This window comes from Lepisma saccharinum, chromosome 20, assembly GCF_977018435.1.
Source record: "Lepisma saccharinum chromosome 20, izLepSacc3.1, whole genome shotgun sequence".
Taxonomy (NCBI): Eukaryota; Metazoa; Arthropoda; class Insecta; order Zygentoma; family Lepismatidae; genus Lepisma; species Lepisma saccharinum.
The window spans coordinates 70274426-70299589 of NC_139248.1; the positions used below are offsets into that span (position 1 = coordinate 70274426).

The following is a 25164-nucleotide window of genomic DNA, read 5'->3' on the forward strand; positions in this document are numbered from 1 at the left end:
ACGCACGGGGTTGTGCTCCGACGTGGCAACATCGCGAACTTCTGCCAAACGCCTAACTCCATGGCCGCGCGTTTAGTAATTTTCCCGCCTTAATGTTTAGTCGCAATAACTTTTATTTTATTTTCAGTTTGTTTGATGACGCACATCCTGACATCAAAATTCCTCAAGCATGGGCCATTTATGGTAAGTGTTCGTTACGTCGGTAGCATTTACGTTTCGATGTGTATTTCCATTTCCGTGTCGGCAATGTCTTCTGTAATGGAAACTACTTGCAGGATTTTCTAGCCCTTTCAGTAGGAGCGAGGTATGCTATCCAAAACAGTGATCTGCTCGATTGCAACAAGAATGAAAAATGCACACTGGAGGTACTTCGTGTGGAACAAGCGGAGTCAATAGTTTTACATTAGTTGACTTTTTTTCCCCCAGTAAATTGTCCAGGGAATCGTTACTGACTTTGCCTTTATGGTTCGTTTCGATTCCCGTGCCTTGATTTTCTTCCTCGCTTTTCCTGTACATTCCGTTGTTTTAATTTCACTTCACTGTGTTTTGCTCTCCGTTCATTTCTATTTCTTTTCCCTCCATATTTCTTACATTTCTTTTTTGTTCTTGTGTTGAATGATTTGTTTGGCTTTTTCGTTTTTCCCTTCCCTTTCCTTTCGTTATTTTCGATATTTTTAAAATATTCTCTTTCGTTTTTCTTCCCTTCCTTTTTTTCTGTTTTCGTTCGATGCTTTACCTTGCCTTCCTCAGTAGAAATCTGTGTGCATATTTTTGAAGTCCTTTTACTTTGCTTAAAGCACTGGAAATATATTCTTACGGAGTTAAATAGAAGCACGAAGGAAATATTTGATCAGAAGCAATACAAAAATTGAAAGGAAATTATACGAAGTTTGTGAATGAATAAAGTTTGCAGCATCAGCTTAATTTATATGGTGTTAGTTTTACTGGAAAAAAAATCATGAGTTGGTGGAGGGCCTCCCCGATGGTGTAGTTGTAAATTCGTCACCTTGTACTCGAGGGGTTCCGGGTTCGATACTCGATGGAGACACATCACATAGTAGTGCGGATCCCATTTTAAGCTGCAGCTTATCGGTGCATAAAGTGGACATGAAGCTAAAGAAAGAAATGAGTGCGCCGAGAAGAAATTTGTGGAGAGCACCGGACGCGAGGACATTTGCTTGGGAATTTAGTCGCATTTAATATATCCATAAGTACCACATTGGGTTGAAAGAGCATGTGTAGGAGAGAAATTAGAAATAAGGTTCCCAGTTCATGTACATGCGGCAACTGAACCTGATGGTTTTAAAAACAAAACCCTTTCGTGCAATGAAGTCAATTCAATACATGTTGTACTACATCCCAAAGCATTCTTGGAAAATTGCATGGGAGGTAGTTACATGCAGTTTCTTGACAAGGACAGTTCATTTTTTGAATGACTTTTCAAAACAGAGAACCGGACTTTGTCTTTGACTAAAATATTAATTTATACAATTTGATTTTTTTGCAGTAAGAAACATGTTTCGTTTACGTAAAATCATTTTTTACAACAATGGGATAAACACAAGTCTTAGGGCATTTTTTTATTTGAATCTGCATACTTTTACATATAAAAATTCATGGAGCTACGAAGGTTGCATTCTGAAATATAGTTATTTTATTAATGTGCTACTCCTGCAACGAAGAGAAGAGTCAGGAGCGACATTAATAAGGAAATTCTGAAAACTTTGACCTCCTGAAACAGTAAAAGTATGAGGGGCAGTCAAATGAAAACCGAACACCCACCATAAAACACATTCCTCGCAAAAGTTGACATCACTGTTGTTACGTATCGATACTGCCATCTGTAGGGTAGGAGAAATGCATAGTGAAGACGCACAGGTCCACACAGTTACTTCGTCATTGCTCAGGAGGTGAGCATAGACAAAAGTGTGTTCGTCCAGCATTGGAAATGGAGGCAAGCAAAGAAGAGCAGAGAGGTGTGGTTCGTTTCTTGGTGGCTGAGGGTGCTGGAACATGCGAAAGTCATCGTCGCATATCTGCAGTGTATGGCGAACACTGCATGTGCCTGACAAGTGTGCACGAGTGGCAGAAGAGACTCCATGAAGGACACACATCACTGCAAGACGATCCGCGCCCGGGACAGGCCCATCGAGCCGTACACCTGATGTGATTGCGAGGATCGATGGTCTGATCTGGGAAGACCGACCAATCACAGAGGAAGAAATTCCTGTTCGGGTTGGCATTAGTCATGGCTCTGTGCATGCCATTATCAAAGATCACCTGCAGTTCCGAAAAAGTCAAAAGCCATAAAGTCAAAACGCCTGGAATGCTGTCGGACGGAATCATCCTTTTGCGTGATAACGCCCGTTCCCATACTGCCAATCTGGTGGGGGGGATAAGCTTCAGACATTTGGCTGGGAAACGCTTGAACATCCTCCGTACAGCCCCGATCTTTCCCCTTGGAACTTCCACATTTTTGGTGACCTGAAGAAAGACATTCGTGGACGTCGGTTTCATTCGGACGGAGGTGCAACAGTGGGTGAGGTTGTGGATCCGTCAGCGACCTGCCTCTTTCTACAAGACTGGAAATGATCGTCTCGTCTCCCAGTGGGATAAATGTGTTAACACTTGTGGCAATTACTTTTGAATAAAATAAACTCCATTGTCACTTTGTAGCGGGTGTTCGGTTTTCATTTGACTGTCCCTCATATAAGGTCCAGAGAAGCGAAAAAAATGATATGGTTTCCTTTCTAGGTCAAAGCTACAAGTATAAAAAATTTCGCTCAAATCCATGTCGGTGGGTAACATGGCCTAAGCGATTTGACTTGGAATGACCGACCCTATGGCGATTATTCAATGATTTTGACGTCATGCAATAACCGATTAAGATCAATTTTTTATATATGAAATATCTGTTTTGTATTTATATTTTCCACAATGCCGACACCTGTGTCAACTTCCGTTATCTCGCCAGCATGATGTATAATCTAAAAAGGAAACACATATTTGCAGTAGATACAAGCAGATGTCAACAATGGCATCTGTGAATTTGCGCTACGATTTCAACACATCCGTTTACTTAAATGCAATACTAGTCATAATACCGTATATGACGCAATGGGAAATACCCACAGGGAAATCACACAAAAGGTATTTTTGGATTTGTTATAAAATCTGAGTGCTCGTAGTTTATGATATACAGTTTTCGATACTCCTGTTTGGAGTTATCCATTCTAGGAAAATCTCCACGCAGGCTCCCATAAGGTAGCATTGACGTTTCACTTATTTATTTTATAGGGTCGCTGATCTGTAGTGTTAGTGCTTATTCTAGCTTTTATATTTAATTCCTACAAGTGGCCTGCATTTCGACTTACGCTTCGTTGGATTTTAATTGCTTTTTGTTATTCGAATTGTAAAAGAGTCCCCCCCTCAGTTTTGTAGCTGTTAAGACTCCGTTGGACCTTTCACCGAGTAGTTTTCGAAAATTACTCTCCTTTTGAAATTGATTCATATCTTTTACTTGGCTCTCTGCCAGTTTTGGCTAATCGCGAAGATTAGTGATGGATGAAGGGACAATCACAAACGTATATGTACAGCACAAAACACAAGGCTCAGAGATGATTATACTAGCTGTGTGTCAGACGCCAGAGCATCGCTAGTCTGCATAATGTACTACGTGAAATTCTTTTCAGTTGGGTGTCTTCACCCCTCATTTCGAAATGCCACCATGATATTCCTAATCACAAATATTCCATCTGCTTAGAGCACTCACGTGAATCTGCGTGTGGCTTGTTGTCGCTGTTGTCTAGATATCTGTAATGCTCTAAAAGGAATTTTAAGCAATTATAATTTTTTTAGAATTTGGAATATAACTGTTTTTCGAAAGGAAGGAATTTCCAAAAAACGGCTTTGCATACTTGAGAAGTCGTTAAGGCGAAGAGGGAAAGTTTCGCACCAGGTATGCATGCATTTCAATCTCGTGGGAATGGGCACTGCTACTAAAAATAACTCCGACTATACAAGAGATTATGGATTTCTCCCCATGTTGCAAGTGAAAGCTGTTTCTCAAGTTGATTGTTAAGCTAGACACGATGTTTGAAAATATGACGAATAAGTATTTTCAGAATCCCATAGATTCCTTATGTAAACAAAAACAGCAACAACTTTAACTTCAAGTTACGGCTAATCAAATGGGAGTTTTCGACTTTTCGCACGACAAATAAAATCTTCCATGTGTCCTCTTTGCGTTTATGTGTTTTTCTACGCCTTTGTTCCCGAGAGAACAAGTAAAATAATGCTGCCATAAGCATAATGCTAAGTTTTCTCCCCCTCCTACGACCATCCAGCGCCCAGACCTCTCTTTCTCCAACTCGCCGCGGGGAAAGGTCGGAGGGGAGGAGCGGAGCGGTTTAGGGTCTTTGCACTGAAACTGTTCCTCTTGCCCTTATCGTTGTCTTACAAATATGGCGTTCCCATTCGAAACTATATTCACTCCGCATTAGATTAAACTGTGCAAGCAGTCCAAGCAATGGCAAACTTCTCAAGCCAAACTTTGTATCTTCCATTTGTGGAGATTCGAAGCGAAGCAGCGTAATAATTTCAATCGAGGATACGTAAACAGCAAATGCGATGCGAAGGTGAATAATTGGGTAGTATTTGATATTTCATTGAATTTGCGCAGACTACGACTGACACAGTTTGAATTGAAAAATGTCTTGACGGGGAAATTGAAACAAAGAAAAGTGGTCTGTCGATTATGATTTGGGTTACCGCTCTTTCGTGTAGTGCAATCAGTCCCGAGTTCTGTGTAGGCGGGAACTCCAAAGATAATTATGGGGGAGCCTCATGAAATATAAAAGTAGCGAGCTGCAGTCAAGAATTAAACATTACAGCGGCGATGGGACTAGATGCATCAACCACCCGTTACCCAATCAAAAGCCGTTTGGAAACCAAGGACGTATTTAAGGGGGGTCCAGGGTGTTCGCACCCCCCGTGAAAGCCTTACCAAATAGTAAAATTAAACAATGATAATATACTTGTTTAGCATTTGTTGCATGATCGATGGTTATAACTGCCACTGAACTTATTGGAAGGCAAGGGTTATATTGCGGCCATACGGCTTTCAAGGACAGTACCAAAGATTTACGCACACTACTATTTATTATAATAAGCATAAGATATTAATCAGAAACTTTACTTTTCGTCAACTGGATCTAAAGTCCTTTTTTGTTGTTCAATAAATATTCAATTTTTTTATTCTATATGACAAGTTTTCTTGCCAGTACATGCTTTTATACAAAATTTGCCAAGCTAGATAACGAATACGTGCTATTATATTTATATTTTTATACCGTCTTTTTACGCATTCATGTACTGAGAGAGATAATAGGGGGAACCCCTGCAGTAAGCCCGCCTCCACCCGCATACATTCAAGGGTATGCGCTTGTTGTCCTGGTGCCTAAGAATATACCAGGACGTCAGTTCCTGTGAATTGCAACGGTTCCCCCGACTTTATTTAACTATTTGTTACATGTGAGATTACAAATATAATACATATAATCAAAAAGAAATATTGCATGTCGAGACACAAGTGTGCAATATATTTACATGAGATGCATTTTCTGTTCTGGTGGCCAGAACAGAGACGTAACTTCGTGAGCGACGCTTTCATCTAATGTTTAATTGTTACAGTGATATTAATGATATTTGAAAAAAAAAATACTCCATAATGTACATTACATTTATAAAATTTACAATTACATTTATAATTTTTACATTATTGACAATGACACTTTGCGAGTGATAACATATAGACCAAGACACATATTTCCCACCAACCTGAAGCGTCACATCGACGTCAGTAATATCTAGATAATTTAACTTTTAACAATTTCCCAATTTGACTAGTTACCAAAATACAAATCGATGTAGATGATGTGTTGTGAATCGATAATTAGTTTTTAGCATTTAAGGCAATTGTAATACAAATATGCTGATTGTTCCATGTTCTTAACTTGGGGCCATCAATTATATTGGCGTATTCTAGGTTAATGAAGCAGGCGTGCAGTGTACCGAGGCGAGTCGCAATTTCGACTGTTCTGGTGTTCCAGAGCAGTTTTCCGTAATAACTTTAACAGGAGTTGCCTTGCACTTATTATTCATTTACATAATTAAGGCGCTGTGCTTTGGAATCCGTCTGCGGGACGGCATGGGTTCGAGTCCGCCTGGGTTCAGTTTCTGAGTTCTCGGCGTGTGTATAGGACCGGTGGCAACCCACCATCGTGAGGAAATTGGGGAGCTACGAGTGAGTAGCTTAACCCGGTCTCGGAAATCTCCTATAACGGCTGAGAGTTCGACGTGTTGACCCCACGCCACCCCATTACCGGTTGAAGATCTCCACTTCTCTAAGTAGGATTGTGGGAGGGAGACTGGCGCAGTCGGGTCAAGGCTCTTTCAGGGCTGTAGAGCCACGGGCTATGTTTTTTGAAAATAATATATATATATATTTTTAATTTAAAATTATTATTATTTCTCAGACACTTTGTTCGCCCCTCCCCGAAATGTAGATACGTGCCTGTTGAAAACATGGACACGAAAGTCGAAAGTGCTGTTGCTTCACGTGCATAGAGAAGTAAATGAGGTTATGCGGTTAAATTCACACGTTGGTGTTGGACAAGTTTAAATGACATTTGCCGTGTTTGCTAGTATTGTGTAACCCCCGGTAATTCATTTCGCGGTGCGTGACAGAGGGTTGACCCATTTGCAGTGGCTGGCGATCTTGCATGCAGGTTGAGAATGAAAATTGCATTTCAGTATGTAATTTATTAATCCACTTCTGTGGTCAACTCGTAAATAACGTCTCCCCGATGGCGTAGTGGTAATGTCGCCGCCTTGCAATCAAGGGGTCTCGGGTTCGATACCCGGTGGAGGCACATTGCACAGTGGTTCGGATCCCACTTTAAACTGTAGGTCATGTCCCGATTAGCCTGTGTGTGCATAAAGTAGCCGTAAAACATCTATTTACAAATTTACAAACTCGCGAATAAGAATTTGTCCTGCAGCAGATGCGTTCTGTGTGCTCCGAAAATAAACAGTATCGTTTTTAGCTCGTTAGCACTGGCTGATGTTCCTTAATTTCAAGACTTGGGATTAGATTATTCTTTGAAATCTTATTCTTTGAAATCATTCGGGAATTTTCTGAACAAGTCGCTGCTGGAGAATGTGTGTTTTACGTTGAACAAAATTAACTGAAATAAAACACCAGTATTTGCTTGTCTTCTTTTATCCAGTATTTTTTATAGAAATGCTTTCCTATTCCACGAAGAATGTATATAATGCAATAATAGAAAAATATAATAATACATAGCATGCAGACATGTATGTACTTTATGCAGAATGAATATTTCTGGTTTGGAAGCTTTTGAAAGAAGTGTAACTTAATGTTCGCGTCACACAAACTTCGTTTTTGAATTATATGTCTGTTTTCTATTACACACGAACTACTCTTAACGTACATTTTATTTCCTCTTCTTTCTTTTCCTCTTCTTCTTTTTCGTCTTCTTCTGCTGAGCAGTTTTTGTTTTTACTACTGCTAGCAGAATCTCATCTAACGTCTGGGCGAATATATGCGCCACCTGCAGTCGAATCCAGTCGAAGCAAACAAAGAGAGAGAGAGAGTGAGAGAGTGAGTGTGTGTGTGTGTGTGTGTGTGTGGCTATATATATATATATATATACGCCTTACGCACAGCAATAGTATACTTCCATATATAGCATCCACACTTAAGGGTTTTTAAGATAACACAAATGTGAAACAGTAAATATATGACTGCTACATTTACCAGAATCTACGTACACTGTCTCAGGAGTCTGTGGAGCAAGCGAACGAAAACATGTCCTCTGCGAAAGTAGTGACTCGAGGGCCTCCCCCATGGCGCGGTGGTAGCGTCATTGCCTTGTAATCAAGGGGTCCCGGGTTCGATACCCGGTGGAGGCACAAGTGGTTCGGATTCCACTTTAAACTGTAGGTCCAGTCCCGATTAGCCTTATTGTACATAAAGTGGACTTAAAACACCAACCCAACTCGAGAGGGCTCGATTAAGGAACACGAGAGGGGAAGTGAGTGCATGGAGGGATAAACGCGACTGCAGCTACCAACCGTATGCAGTAGCGCTCAGTGTTTCGCTCCGTCCACTCACTTTCTCTCCTTCTCTTCCGTAATGCGCGGCGTTGTTCCACAATCTCCTCGGACGTAGTATAGTTTTCGTGGAGAGGAATGATCAAATAGGCTTCTTAGCTTCAATGTGTCTAGTCGACCATTTTCTGCGCATTGAGATCAAGTACAAGCATTGAAATGCCGGAATATGAAGATAATTAATATTACCGGAACATTCGCACTTCACATTTTTGAGTATCTTAATTGCACGTAAAGAAATGACACACGAAACATTATGTTGTATATTTCGAATCCTCGCACATAGTTAATTGTAATAACGATGTATGTATGACACAGACAATTACCTTTGTCTGCGGTGTGACGATCATAGTTCTGCAACTTTCCTCAAGGTAAACCTGATAGATGGCAAAACTTCTAACATTTGCTGCAACTGGCGCGCTACGCCAGGGCTCCCGGGTTCGAATCCCTTGCTGGGTGTTCTTTGTGCGTGTCGCTTCATCAAATTCATTATATCATCACTCATCTTCATCTTCATGATTAGCGAAAAGTGTCTAATCAATCAATGAATCAATAAGTCAATAATTTGCTGCAACACAAATACAGAAATACCACAAGTTACATTTAAATAAGCTAACCCGATCGCCTCGGAAGCAAGGGTCCCCAGTATCTTCGATACCACTTTAAACTATGAAGATGGAGCGAACTTAAAACAAACTTTGCCAAACCTTGAGAACTTTCCTGCAGTTGAGAGTTTTTTTTTCTGAAAATTGTATTCATGGGTTCAGTGCGCTATTCTGAGAGAAGAGATTCGTGCGACTAGGCATGCGTTCGCATTCCGTGAAATCGATAGGCGTAAAAAATTATCTTCGGAAGCCGTCTCTCCTTATTGGATGCCGAAGGATTCGTCGGGAGGCCAAATATTGAGTTCATTGATATGTGGGTGGTCCGGGGACGAGTAGGAAGATATTGGAAGAGCTCTGCGTTTGTTCGCTGCTGCTACACTGTATTCCGGTCGTGGAGGGAAGTCTATGTTCTGCCTAAATTGCATCTATCTCTGGAGCAGGGTCGCGCATAGCGTCAGTGAAAGGGGAGAAATCGAGTGGGCAGAGCGAAGCAGCACGCGTTAATTGGAAGGCTGGTATATAGTCCACGCGTTTACTTCGTTAACGTCGAAGAACTGAAGAAAGCCGCCACCACGAACTTGGGTGGGGATAAATAGCGGGCGAGTAGTTTTCGTCCAATGACACTCAACCTTCAGCCAGTGGGCGCAGCTGTCATTCTGCTCGTCTACTCCACGTGGAGTCTCAGTCAGATGATTGCGGATACGCTGTTGCCGTACTTTGCAACTTCATTGTGGAGACCGTGGAAAGGTGCTTGTGCGCGGATGGACAAGGTGGCGTAGAGTAGATGTGTGGCAACACTGTGGGTTGAATGTGATTGTTGCAGCTGCTGGGCGCGCTCCGTGGACTTCAAAGCCGGCCGGTCGTTAACGTAGCTAGCGGGTCGACTATAACTGCAGTCGCTTTCCTCCTCCACGCAATCCCGTCCCCTCTCACGTGTTCATTGGTGGAGCCGTCGCGCGTCGCTACTTGCGCAGAGATGTTTGCGTTCGCCTGGGACACAGTGTAGATTACAGATGCAAGTTTCAAGGAGGTGGTCGATATTTCTTTCCGTCGCGCGAAAGCCTCATTTGAGTCACATTGCCACTTTGATGTTTTTCTACCGTGGAGGAACGGCTTTATATTTTGATGAAATCCACAAATGTGACGTGGATTATAACGGAAGAATAATTTTATGTTTTATGTTACTTGGCAGTTTTGAGGTGCGCCACGACATGGTGGTGTACGTCGAGAGAGTAAAATTTGGTGGCGCGTGGTGATAAAAAATGTCGCAGTATTTAACCGAAAATGGATTTTATGGAGCTTCCGCCGTGAGAAAGGGATGTCTGAGGCTCATTTGTGGGGATGGTGGAGGAAACGAACTGTGCAGCGAGATAACAAAATTATCGTAATCAGTTCTTAATTTTGTCGGTGCAGTACGGTATTCCGGACGAATCATACGGCAACATGGCACTTCCATCTACCGTTGTGGCTCGTGCCAGCGCACTGTCGACCTCCGTGGCTGAATGGTTGGCACAACACGCAACAACGCCAGGGGCGACGGTCTCGAAACCCAGCCTAGGCATGGGTGTTCTTTGTGAATGTTCCTTCATCAATTTCATTATTTCATCACTCATCCCCATCTTCGCAAATTAGCCAAGAGGCACAAAATGCGAAGTAAAATAAGCTAATATCAATCAATCAATCAGTTTCATCGTATAGTTAACGCGTAAGATCTGAAACGAGATGCCGTCACGAACGTTTTCGTCCAATGACACTCAATCTTCAGCCAATGGGCGCCGCTGTCATTCTGCTTGTCTACTCCACGTGGAGTCCTTGAGCCAATGGGCGCAGCTGTAACTACGCTCGTCAATTCCACGTGGAGTCTCAATCGTGCGGGGAATGTATTGTTGGAGCTGATGGGCGTGCTCTGTCGACTTAGCCAGCCGCTCGTTAACGTACCTAGCGCGTCGACTATATCATCACTCATCCTCGTCTTAGCGATTAACCAATAGTGGCAGGAAAAGGACTCTTCCCCCTCTTTCCATTTTTCGCTATATGCCCTAAACCCTAATATCGCTATGTCGTTTGATTTCGTGTTGGGAATATTTTTCTTCCTTCTCTAATATATTGCTGTCCTGATTATTGTTTATGCCGGTCTTCGTGGCGGAGTGATATAACATTTACCCATCGAGACACCTAAGGGACAACCTCTCTTCCATGTAGTACACCCCGAACTGCCTTTTGCAGAATCCAGTGTAATCCTCCGCGAGGTTTGTGTTGTGTCTCTCCATGTGTTTTGCAATTGTCCTTTCATCAGTTCATCTGATTACCATCTCCATCTTCGCGATTAACCAGAAGTGGCAGACAAGTAAGTTGAATAAAGGAAACCAATCGATCACTCGTGGCGGAGTGAGGTTCCACGTTTCAACCTTTTTCAAGTTATATACATTTTTTCTGTTCGTTTTTTAATCTTCAACGTCGCGATTAAACCCAAATATCCAAAATATAAGTCGTATATTATTGTCAATGTTAGTCCGTAAACGTCTCTTTATGCTCTATCCCGGGAATCTCTGGAGCAAGGCCGCGCATAAAGGTAGGTAAGGGGAGAGAGAGATTGAGCGGAGCGATGCAGTATACGCTGGGAGCTGCAGTCGTTTTCCCCTCCATGCACTCACTTTCCCTTTCACGAGTTCATTGGTCGACCGTTCCCGAGTAACTAGTTCGCTCGCTCCAGAGATTCCCTGGACAGAGTGTAGTCTAAAACAATAACTTTTTTTTAATTGTTGATGCTTCTTTTAGCCCTCCATGCAACTGTTCCTAAATTTCTGCTTGCCACATGTGGTGCGAAATGTCACTTCTGAAGAACGATAAAGAACAAGAGTTCCGAGTATGGAACTGTAATTGGATTGCAAACCCTATTGGAAATAAACACGGCCAGCGTTGAAATGCAATATTGCGATCGCCTAAAATGGAAAGGCTTGATTCACGGCGTCGCCTCCTGGGAGGGCGAGGGTCCCCGGTGCCCCCGGAAAGCAATTGGAAGCGGAAGAATTTAAATGGACGCCCGCTCTTCTCCTTAGGATGCCAGCGATAGGTTGTCTAAGCGCAATGACAAGGAAAATTCGATCGGAATTGAATGTTCTCGAAACAGTTCGCTCTCCTCCCAGTTTTATCCCCGTCCCATCTCCTCGCCGCGCGGGTAATGAGTTGTGTGCGCTTCCTCTCCTCTCCTCGGGAAGTAAATTAAAGAGTGCGATAAAAGAAAAAGGATTCCCGCTCCGCTCCTGGCGGCCAAGTTGCTCTCTCGTCGCCTCGAAGAGGATATTTAATTCGTGGAAGGCGGGCTTTAACGAATTTACTTCTTGGTGAGCGCGAGTACTTTTATTAGGGAGAGTCCTCTTGACTGATTTTTTATGTGTTTGTCTGATGTGCAGAGAGATCCAAGCTGCTATCCAAAAGTTCTCAGACTGTATGCATAAGCCACAATCATCCTGGCCCTCTGGTAGCACGCGGGTGTTTCGTAGGCACTAAAAGAACGAATAAAATATTGAGGAATAGCCAAGGGCTTTCCCGGCCTCCCCGATAGCGCAGTGGTAACGTCGTCGCCTTGTAATCAGGGGGTCCCGGGTGGTGCATATAGCGATTCGGATCCCACTCTGAACTGTAGCCCCAGTCGCAATTAGCTTTTCTGTGCATAAACTGGATTTACAAACAGTCAAACAACCGAACCAAGGGCTTTCACGATTGTGTGGTGTTAAATTGCGTCCGTTGTAATAAAGATATCCTGAATGGAGGAGGATTCCACCTTGTACCACCTTGCTCTAGATCCTATTAGCCTCTCTAAGCATACAGTGAATGGATCTAAACAAACTAAAGCGCAGCATAGTTGCTACGCCTTCGTTTAATCCCCACGCGTTTTGTGTCCCTTCGAAATAATTTATTTTGAGTTTTTACCCTAGGCTGTGTGCGTTTCTTTTAGTTTTTCAGTTCCACAGAAGTCTGGATTGGACCAAAACTTTATAAAAATGGGTCGGAATTGCTCTGTGCCCCCACCGGAGCTCCAACGTGCGATCATTTGATTACACTGCATGGTTCATCCTGCGGGCTCAATTCAGAATGTGCTTCTTAAGGCCGGTCCACACGCTACGTCTTCAAGTACGTCTTGCTTTCGCAGTTCTAAACTGTACAGGACAAAATGTTGCAGTTCCGGTGCGTCCATACGCTACGTCTTGCTGTACAGTTCTTCCTACTCAGTTCCGCGAAGCGCATTATTGACTCTGGTCAATTTTTACATTTTGTCTTCCAAATAGAAGACAAATTAAACGTCTTAAGAGCACGAGACGTTCAGGATGGCACAGGCATTGGCTACTGAAAATGCACCAATTTTTTCACGTGACGTTATTTCGTGAATTGCGTTGTGAAAAACAAGTGAAAAACATTGTGCTTATTTCACCTATGGTCTTTTATAAATTGGGTGAAAAATAAACCTTCATTGTAAACGTATAATATTATATTAGCACTACCTAAGAGACTGTTGCAATAGTTCACTAATATTAGTTTTCCTAATTCTGTAGAATACGTGTTCAAAAATCAAAATGATTCTCTTAAGAAAAATGTATTTACAGTTCAGTTTGCTTAAAAATATTCCGATTATAAATAATAAATTGATTACAATGTACAAGTTATTTATATTTGTACTACCTTATGCCGCTATTTTACCTCTTGAATTAATCGCTACGATGAAAATGGATGATGATGTGATTAAATGGTGATGGGACGAACACAGTGCCTTTGAAATGCAGTAGTCTTCGACGTTGCCTGGTTCCTCCCAGCGCAGAGATGTTAATTATTGAAGATCAGGCACACACAGGAAATGTACTACGCAGAAATTTTCAAAGAAAAATGCATTAACATCTCTACGCTGGGAGGAACCAGGCAATGTCAAAGTCTACTGTGTTTCAAATGCAACATATCCCGTTGTGGTAGCACTGGCATAGAAGATTCCACACAGGTAAAACAGCGACAACCAGAAATCAGGCGAGGCCAGGCCGGCTCAGTAGCTCAGTGGTTAGAGAAATCGTAGGGTATGCCAGAGACCCAGGTTCGAGTTCTGGTCAAGCCTGCATTTTTCGCTGAAAATTTCTACGTAGTACATCTCCTGTGTGTGCCTAATCTTCAATAATAATACCAACTCTTAACAATTTGTGGGATCATTTGTTGGTGTTTGACTAGTCGTAAAACAGTTGCTTTGTGAGGTACAGCAGAAGCAGGGGATTTTTCTTGGAAAACCTCTTGCACTAGCATCGAAAGTGAGGGAAGAGAATTCAGTGTAACCAGAGGCAGACTAGGATTCTCTCAAGAGTCCAATTTCGGCACAAAATCTTGGTTTATGATTTTTCACGTAAATGTATAGCCAATAGTTAGGCACATGTGGCGTGCGTCTGTTGACAATATTTCGACCTGCTAGCATTGCCATATATGTCCCAAAAATGGCACTTTTTCACTCAACCCATAAAATCGCCAATAAAAAATCCATCAAATGTTGTACATGACCAATATTGGTCGCAAATGACAGATTGACATGGCATCAGTCATCTAATTATGACACTTCGATAATTTCGTACGTATTTTTCTCATTCAAAAGTGCATTTCTGGAAAAATTTTAACGCTGTCTTCCGCCAGTTATTAATGTATCTAAATTTTCTGTATGGAGAAAAGTGATAATTTTAAGCATTGAAAAATATCTCAATGGATGAGACTATAATGCAGAAAACCCGGTGTAAATATCTTACGGTTGTCATGATATACATTTTTAAAGCTTGGGTTGTGCAACTTTTGAAACACACTGTATAAGAAGCTGAACATCACGGTATTCAAAACATCGCTAAACCATTCTAGAAAATAGGAAATGGGGTGTTGGGGTACAAAGAGTAAGAAATTATTACTGACTCTCTGGAATGTTCACAACGTTGATTTTTTTTAAAAAAATCATTTGCTAACTTACGCTGTACTGCAATTTGAACTTAGAATCATCAAAATTTCGTACATATTACAGAATAAGATCACAGTCGCCAGGCTGAAATTTTTAGTCGGAATGGCGACCGGGATTTTTCGAGCCCTGCATATGACCATGGTTAAAAATCTTGGAACAACTGGCTTTCTAGCGCGTTACGCTGACAGTATTGCCATCACCTTGTTACAATTTGTGGTTTGGATTATTTTATTTCACTTTCCCGCTATTTTTTGCTAATTGCGACGATGGGGATGGGTGATGATGTATGATCAAATTGATGGACACTCACAAACACTTATGCCCAGGTCGGGATTCGATAGCGTGATGTTATAACCACTTCGCCACAGACACTAAGATAGGCTAATTCGGGCTGGACCTATAATTGAAAGTGGATTCCAACTTTGTTTAATGTGCCCCTACCCTAAAGTTGAACTCGGTGCACCTTGATTATATGGCGACAGAGTTACCAATATGTCGTCGGAGACTTCATCGGTTCAATAAAATCAACATTCAATCTTATCGTTGCGATAAGCCTGGAAAGGCAGAGAAAAATTCGTACCCTCTCGTAGTTTCTTGATCAGTCAAAAATCCAAATAGGTCTACATGAAAATACCTTAACATTGGCTTGTAAACATCATAATCCCCAGCGCCAGAACGAACTGATTGGTTTGTTCACTTTGGCCAACTCTATTCGGTAAACGGTCCTCATGGAATTGATTTTCCTTACTACTGTATTTCTGTTCGCTGAAGCGTCAACCTTTTTTGTATTTCTGGATTAAGCTCTCGTAGGCCTGATTCTTGTTGTCCTGGTCACTGTAGTTCTTTGATTTTACTCGCTACAAACACGAAAAGATTTTGTCGAGTTCAATGAAATCCGTTAAAAACTCGTGTGAACACTGACGAAGATCGGTCATCGTTATACAAAAACCAGGGTGGCGACAGACCTGGAAAACCGGGAAAAGTCAGGGAATTTGAGGTGTCAAAAAAAGTCAGGGAAATGTCAGGGAATTTCGTCTTCCTTAACTTCGAACACTCTTTTGACGAAAATTGTTATAACTCGGGCACTATGGGAGCAATCTACTTCGGATAACTTTTGTTTTGCAGCTAAAACATCAGCGCATGCAACGGTGTACAATTTAGAACACCGGACCGAGGAAGGGGGGCTTGGGGGCACGTCCCCCGAATTTCAATGGAAAAAACAAAAATCTGGAGTTTGCTCCCTCTTCTCCCACTATTTTGGGGAGAATGCGCGAACTTTAGTATTCTTTTCAAAGAATGGACATTTCTCAAGAGAATGAAACATGTTTTATGTTCGTGGGTGCCATACAAGTTGAATAATAAGCCAAAACATGATTTTTTTTTTTATGAAAAATAGGTAATTTGCATTTTTGGAGGAAAATTGTTATAACTCGGGCACTAAGGCAGCTATCTACTTCGGATTTGTTTTGTTTTGAAGATAAAACATCATAGCATGTCACCGTGTACAATTCGGAACGCCGAACCGAGGAAGGGGGGTTTGGGGGGGCGTGCGACCTCATAATTTCAATGGAAAAAACAAAAATCTGGAGTTTGCTACATTCTTTTCAAATAATGGACATTTCTCAAGAGAATGAAACATGTTTTATGTTCTTGGGTGCCATACAAGTTGAATAATAAGCCAAAATGTGAAACTGTTTTTTTACGAAAAATAAGTAATTTGCATTTTTGGAGGAAAATTGTTATAACTTGGGCACTATGGGAGCAATCTACTTCGGATCAAGTTTTTGTTTGTAGCTAAAACATCAGAGCATGCAACCGTGTGCAATTCAGAACGCCAAACTGAGGAAAGGGGGTTTGGGGGGGGGGGGGCGAGTACCTAATTTCAATTAAAAAAAACTAAAATCTGGAGTTTACCCCCTCTTCTGCAGCAATTTGGGAAGAAGGTGCGAACTTTAGTATTCTTTTCTAAGAATTGACATTTCTCAAGAGAATGAAACATGTTTCATGTTCTTTGGTGCCATACAAGTTGAATAATATGCCAAAATGTGATTTTTTAATATTTTTTTTTACGAAAAATAGGTAATTTGCATGTTTGGAGGAAAATTGTTATAACTCGGGTACTATGGGAGCAATCTACTTCGGACAAGTTTTGGTTTGCAGCTAAAACATCATAGCATGCAACCGTGTACAACTCAGAACACCTAACCGAGGAAGGGGGGTTTGGGGGCGCGACCACCGAATTTCAATGAAAAGAAAACAACATAAAAATCTGGAGTTTACCCCCTCTTCTTCCGCTATTTTGGGGAGACGGCGCAAACCTTAGTATTCTCTTCAAAGAATGGACGTTTCCAAAGAGATTGAAACATGTTTCATGAATATTGAGCCAAAATGTGAAACTCTGTTCGGAAATGTGGCATGGATATGTTGCGGAGAGGGGGGAGGTTGGCCATCAATATGAATTTCCCAGGCTTGCTCCAGACCTGTGTCAGAGTTTCCACCCAAACATAAGAGTATGAAGGTCCAAAAAGCACATTCATTTCGTAATCAGCACCATGATACCATATGGTATCATCGGGCCAGTACGACCTGACTCTGATGATACCAACCATATGGTATCATCGGAGGAGTAAAGGTTAAGCCTCTAAATATTACGTGGAAAATGCATTGAATTATCATTTTTTCTTGTCCGTATGGGAGTAGTAAGGGGACTTGTCAACAGATGGAGGGGATAAGAGCGGGTGGCGCCGTCCGATAGTTGTCGGACGTCGTAGTAAGGCATTTTGTTGGGCAAACTGAAGGAACATGGAAACAAATATGTTCCATTGATACATACGATTTTTATCGAATTTGGCAACCGACAAAGTATCTCACTACAACATGCGAAAGAAATTGCATGGACTGCAAAATCCAACAAAAATCGCATGCATAAACAAGAAGAGCTTTAGACTGCAAATATGTTGCCGGAATTTTATTACTCTTCTGGCTCACTTCATCTTAATGAATGTAGCAGTGCTTACGAAGGCTTTCTTTTATCATCCTGACGTATTGCTGGTTTCGCACAAGTTAACATACGTTTACAATGACATTGCAATATTCTTAGATATCAAGAAGAATCAAACCAAATGGGATATATATTGAATACTATCACGAAAAAGTGAAACATAAATCTGCATTGGTGAACGTTATAAAAATTGGCAAGTGCATGCTCCCAACCTCAAATTTACTGCAACACTAGTATTGCAATGAAATTAACGCCACTCTCTGTCCTGTCTGTTTAATCTCGTGGGAGATGGTCATTACTCTATCACTGAGTGAAGTTAATGTCCAATATTATGAAATAAAATACTAATAATAAATACGTAAATATTTTAATATCATATTTACTCGAATCATTCAATCATAACAGCAAATCACTTCCTTCAAGAATTGACTTTTCTCTGCCAGCCCTCATAAATTTTCACTTTCCACATACTGATTTATACTAGGGGTGGCCAGAAAGTAATTTCCAATTAGTAGGTACATTGAGTTTTCGCAAACGCCAAAACGTGAAAAATGGTAATTGCTTCGAAATAATGTTTAGGGATGTGCAGTAATGTCTGGACACATTTTTCGTCCGTTCGAAATATCGAAATAATGCGAATTTGGCAAAAATGCGAATTGTTGGCATTTTTAGCGATTTTTTTAAAAGAAATGTCCTAAAACAACGAAATATTCCATGAAATCCAACATCCTTGTCTTTTCTAGGCCATGTTTGTGTACGTAGAACCTGCAAGTTTTCCAACATTTTACTCAAGAGTAAACTATAGAGTTATACGTACATGGAATAATTCCGACAGCCACATTAAATCATTTATTTCCCACGATTTTTTAAACTTCTATCAAAAGCATTTGCATCACAGAGCAAAGTGGCAGGGTTCTAACAGGAGATCGAGTGCGTATCTACCGTCACACGGGAGCCAAATCTTCGTATTTGTCGCACGAGATATGTTTTGAATTACCAAGCTAAGTGCCAACTATTGGCATTTGTCGAGCGAGTAATAATGGAGCTCAGTCGTTAGGGCATCTGACTACTATGCGAAAGACCCGGGGTCGATCCCCTGCGGGGGAGAACCGGGATGTTTTCCACCTATTCAAACTGCTCCGGCGCCCACCCAGCATCATATGAAGCTGGTACCTTGAGGAAACTTTGAGGGATAAAGGTAGCCAGGAGTGTGGTGCTGATCACATCACCCCCACCTTTAGCCGTGATCAAGAAAGTGTGGGGCCCTAACTCCACACCAAAATTCCATTATCTAAAATCCTTACCTTAAAATTAATAAAGGAGTATGGAAAATAACTTTCCCAAAATATATTTCAAGATAAGGCGTAAGCCATGTGACTTACAATTTGAAACAGTAGTTTAAGAACACCATGAAGGTATAATTTCAGATATTTGCCACAAAATGCGCTAAAATGAAAATGTGAATTTTGGGAAAAATAACACCGTATAGTAAAAAATAAAAAAAATACACCAAATTGAAAAAAAATATCAAAATATCAAGGTCCCTACCGATTAGGAATAAATAAAACAAGAATATCAGTTGTAATTTATTGCATTAGTAACAGTGAGTCCTAACCTAATTATCGGCATAATCAACACCGTTGTTCTGGCATGTGTCGTAGCATGGTACTAAATTTTGTATGCCCATGGTATATGTGTCTGACAGCAAAGACTGGAACTATCTCTACTGCAGTGTAGCTGTCAAATCCTTGCCCTGCCAGAAACCTCTTCAGTTAAACAAAGAGATGAAAGTCGGTACATTCAAGGCCAGGGCTGTACAGGGAGTGGTCCAAGATCTCTCACCTAAAGTGATGCAAAGGGCCCGTGTGCACTCAGCTGTATGGGGTTGTGCACATTCGATTGGCCTTCCGTGAATTGTCTGCACCATCGTCTGACCATACTATCACACACTCACGACGTCCGGTCTGCACAACTCACACGATTGCTGGTGGCTCTGTGCCAAATTCTGAGCGTGCAATGTAGGCTACCTCACAGTCGGGAGGAGACTTTATGAGAGCTGCAATCTTTAACCTTGAACTGTCCTAAACCGGCTTCATTGGAACTGTACCAGATTACAGCTACATGCCACTTCTTCCTGTCTGCATGTGTGTGTGTCGCTCTCCGACCACTAGTGCTGCGTATAGGCACCATTGGAGCTTTTTCAGGCTGCCCCTCGTATATGAACTTTCAGAAGCTTTTATTATTAGAGTGTTCCTGTTTTAATGTGTTGGTTTGCTAAATCAGGTTCCTATACAATGCAATTCTATAAATTCCTTGCGTTAAATTTCTAATACTTACATACCCTTTTCGTCAGGATTAATGGTATAACTGCATGTTGTCAGTTTCACAGTACTTCACTTGGATATACTGTACTGAAGCAGAAATCCCATTGATAATGTAAGGAAATATGACTCTTTTGTACAATTCAATTGTTTCACTTATATTCAAGAGTTAAGTTGTTTTCTTTACAGAGAAGAGAGAAGTAGCTTTATGCATTGAAAAATGAGTCCGCACTCATGGTTCTTGCAAGCAGAGGGTTCCAAGCCTCAGTGGAAATATCAACATATAATACCGAGAATGTATAAGGAGACTGATAAATTACAAAATGTATTTCTTAATCAATCACTCTTATCTCATTTAGTCGTAACTTTAAAAATAATCAAGTATTTTATTTTAAACTTACTGCGTATGACAAAATTCCATAATCCTTCCTTAGCTTGTAAATTGTAATAATTTTCCAAATTCACTATTTTGCAGTTGAATTCAAATCATAGAGAATAGATAAATTAAGACAATTTAATAGAAGATAATATTGGTACTTAGCAAAACCATACGTGGACCTGTATGAGTTTATTATTTCCATTTGCAAAAACATCGATTTAGTTTAGTTTGTAATTGTCAGGGAAAAATGTAAATTTTGTCCTGGAAAACCTGGAAAAGTCAGGGAATTTCATTTCTGCTTGTTTGTAGCCACCCTGAAAAACGAATTGAACAAGAAAAGAAGAAAGCAAGTTTTTCGAACTCTGTTAATAGCATTTCGGCACTAAGGTCGAAGGGAAACTGAATAACAGGGGGACACAAGACTGCGGGGAGCGTCCACACGCGCAGACTTGCTTGCGCAGTCCTTTGAGGTTTGCGCAATTTCTGCATCTGCGCAGTTCTAAAATTTGCAAAGTCTTCCGGTCCACACGCTGTGTCTTGCATGCACAGTTCTGAGCTGCGCAAGCAAAACGTACTTTAAGACGTGGCGTGTGGACCGGCCATGAGAGTGCTGCAGTGATAGGATTTCGCCCGAGCCACCCTCCGCATCCCCCATGGATGGAGAAGTTAGGTGGGGGAGGAAACGTCCTCCGCCGGTGAAGAAGGGCAGCGCCGAGAGATCTCGGAATCCTCGTTTGTGGTCTCCCCGGGACGCTGCTTGTCACCGCCAGTTGAAAAAAAAGGGGGGGAGGGATTTGATGTCGGAGGAGAGATACATTTGTAAGGATCTGATTCGTTTGGCGGGCGGGAACCATTAAAACCCTTCGCTGGAGAAATACGACCGCACGTGGGTAGCTTCGAACAGTTGCATTTTATTGCTTCTGTTTTGGAGTTAAACCAAACCAAGCAGGCTTCCTCGCTCCCTCCCAATCTTTTCCACGAGACGTTTAAGCGAGGCGGTGACAAGAAATCATCACGGCCTAGCATGCCGTATTCCGGTTCTACCCTCTTTCCTCTCCAGACGAGAGCGTTTGTCGCAAAGGAATTCCACCAATATCTTTCTAGATGCAGAATTATACACTTTGCGTCAGTCTATTCACAAAATGTTCCTAATTTAAAACGCACATAATTCGTGACATCTGCGCATTTAATCATTGGTTGCTTTTCTTTTCTAAATTGTTCTTTATTCACAGATTGGCTCCCTCGTAGGAAATGGTTCAGCTCTCTTGCCTTTGATGCGAACGGTCGGGTTCGATTCCATGTTTGAACCCTCGTAACGAAGGTTGTTAAAGGTCCAGGAATTTTAAATAAATTCAATTCCGGTCGAGGAGAGAAAATCAGCATGCGTAAATGGGTTCTGGACCGTAAAGAACCCCCTTTTCCAGATGAATTTAAATACGATCCAGGAATCCTTTTTCATGATCAGTTTAAAAACGGTCCAGCAACCTTTTTTCCGGATAAATTTAAATACGGTCCGGGAATATTTTTCCTAATGAATTTAAATTCGGTCCAGTAACTTTTTGCCCGGATCAATTTAAATACTGTCCAGGAATCTTTTTTCCGGTTCAGTTTAAATAATGTCCAGGTTCCACATTGAAATGAAACAATACGCAACTTGGACCGAATTTAAATTGTGCGAGAAAAAGAAGGTTCCGGTCCTGTAACGGAACCCAATAGGACCCATTATTTATTTATTTATTAAACAAATGATGCCACACAACGTTGTTCCATTGAGGCATACATACATTTTGTGCATTACATATATTTGTGCATTATATTTCTGCATAACATATATTTGTGCATTACATACATTTGTGCATAACATAGATTGTTTTACTGATTACTAACAGACGAACCCCTCACTCTTTTCTCCACTGAGCCAGTAAGGCTCTTTTGAATAATTGAAGTGACATATTGTTTATATCAACTCTCGGTTCATTTGCTACCACTTCGTTATAATTTTTACCCATTTTCCACATCGGAGATATCTTTACGTGGTTTGTTCTAGATTTTGGTACATGAAACAACCCGGGATTTGTCTGGTTCTCATTTGAGGTACACGATATTGCAATGCAGATACTAACCCTATTGAGTCTATTTTGTTATTTACAATTTTTATAGCGTGCTCATCAAATTTATATTGAACCTTTCTTCAATTTTTTCGATGTTAAACTGCGATACACGCTCAGAGTACGGAGTGAATTTAGGATACACTTAGTCTTCTTTGTACTTTATGTACCTCAAGAATTTAGACTGAATCATCACTATTTCCGTCATGTTTTTTTTTGTCCAAAGGCTGCCATATTACCGATGCATATTCTACGAGTGAGCCTACTTGTGAGCTCTTTAAAACATAAATGTGACACCAAGATCCGTGAATTTAGTGACCCTAGTTATTTGTTTTCCTCCCATCTGATACTGGAAGTTTCTTATTGTTTGAGCGTTTGTTATAGACATTACGTGACATTTATCAAGATTAAATGAAAGTCTATTATTTTAGCTCCATTGTAGTAATCTATTTACGTCTGCCTGCAAGTCAAGGCTGTCTTCGTCAGAGCAAATTGTTCTAAATATTTTTACATCGTCAGCAAATAGAAGGCAACGGGATTTCATAATTTTCATAGCAATTGACAAATTGCTTCCGGTCCATTAGGTAAGATTTTAGCAGCCTAATTACGTTTTTAGAAATCTGAAGTAAAATGCCATGATTTACCAAATAGATCGCCTTGGCCAGGTCAGCATAGGATACATCTACCTGTCTCCTTTCGTCTAATTCATAAGCTACAACATGTGTAAATTCGGCAAGGTTTGTGGTTGTCGACTTCCGTGATATAAAACCAAGGTAGCCGGTCGTACGTTGGCCATTATCGTATTTATTCAAACCCTTTGAAGAAAGCTGGTAGAATTGACAATTTGCATTTGCCTTTTTTGGGATGGGATTAACTTTAGTGATTTTCTACGTGGGCAGATCGAAAAGTAACGCACAATATTTTTTTTCGCAAAAAGTTTAATATGTAACAAAAACCACACAAATCACAAATGAACTGACATCTTTGACCTACGTTTCTACATAGTCACCAAGTCTCTCAACACATTTCTCCCATCGTGGTACCAGTTTCAATATGCCCTGTTCGTAGAAGTCCGTTTGGTTGTAGTATAGCCATCTGCGGACTGCTGATTTCACTTCCGCATCTGTCGCAAAGTGTTGGCCGGCCAGGAATTTCTTCATGGGACCAAACAGATGAAAGTCCGACGGTGCCAGGTCCGGACTGTATGGTGGATGCTGGAGCACCTCCCACCCAAATTCGGTGAGTTTCTCACGAACAGGAGCAGCAACATGGGGACGGGCATTGTCATGAAGCAGTTTGACACCATCAGCATGAATGTTGCGGCGTTTGTCACGAAGGGCACGACGCAACTTAACCAAAGTTTTAATGTAGACTGCAGCATTCACAGTGGTCCCGTGTTCAGCAAAGTCCACCAATAACACACCAAACATGTCCCAGAACACTGTCACAAGCACTTTCCTAAAGCAGATTGAGTCACTTTGAATTTTTTTCGTACTGGGGAACCAGCATGTTTCCACTCCATAGAGGCCTGCTTGGTCCAGACAGTCGTCCCCATACACGCCACGCATGTCCCTGTGAATTTCACTCGGTGTATGGTCTTTGGCTCACAAAAATCGAACCACACTTCGCTGCTCTTCACACGTGGACGACAGTAACATGCGCGCCATGTTTGTTTCGTAGTTCAGGCTTCTCTCGCTAGAGCTGCAGAGGGGGAAAAAATACCCTCTGTGGTGCAAACTTCAAACTCTCTCGTCGTACAATTTCAGCATTCCAGCTGCAATGTCTGGGGAGAAAAAAAATATTGTGCGTTACTTTCCGATCTGCCTAGTATTTTTATGTGAAGTTGTGATATACTTAACGGTTTTGTTAGCGGTTCAGCGCACCCTTTGACCACATAGGGAGGAATGTTGTCCATCCCCGCTGCTTTTTTGGGTTTTAACTTTTTAATTGCTTCATCGATGTCTTTCATTTCGATACGCGATATATGGAGTTGGGAAAGCACTCCGGTTTCGCACTTATCTGATTCAACTATAGAGTACTGTGAAGCATTTTTGTACACTGACAGAAAATAGGTAGCAAATGCATTTACAATATCGTGACCTTTGTGTAAGATGTCGTTGTTGTATTCAAAAGTATTACTACCCGAATCCCTATTTTTATTTCTAATATAATTCCATATATTATTTACATCTTTCCTTATGTTTTCCTCCGTGTCACGGATGTACGCTTTGTACGCTGCTGTTACACCTTTCTTTATCTCTTTCCTAAGATTCTTGTATTTCCCTTTATGATACTGTACGTTGCAATTACCTTTTTTTCAACTTTTTCTAATGATATAATTTTGACTTTATTTTCCTAACAATGTTACCACTGAACCGCACAGGATATTTAGGTACCTTGATGCGTTTCACAGGTACACAGTCATTCAAAATATTATAAAAAATATCATAAGACGTGTTAGTCAGTGTATCGACATCCTCAGTCTGCTAATTTTCGATATAAAGACTGGAAGTTCGCTTTTTTTGAAGTTATATTGAAAATTTATATTTTGCGCTCGAGAAACATTCCGCTGCCTGTTCCAGGGTT

The 25164-nt window shown here is 41.1% G+C and overlaps 1 protein-coding gene across 9 annotated transcripts in view; it reads left to right on the top strand.

Annotated features, from left to right (window-relative positions):
- The window catches only part of bsk (mitogen-activated protein kinase dJNK), a 383933-nt gene that overhangs the window by 257154 nt on the left and 101615 nt on the right, over nucleotides 1–25164 (top strand). For all 9 annotated transcript variants that reach the window (XM_083141593.1, XM_083141594.1, XM_083141601.1 and 6 more), the window contains exon 2: nucleotides 128–183. The gene's annotated coding sequence lies outside the window, so the exon portion shown is untranslated. The remainder of the gene's footprint in view (nucleotides 1–127; nucleotides 184–25164) is intronic.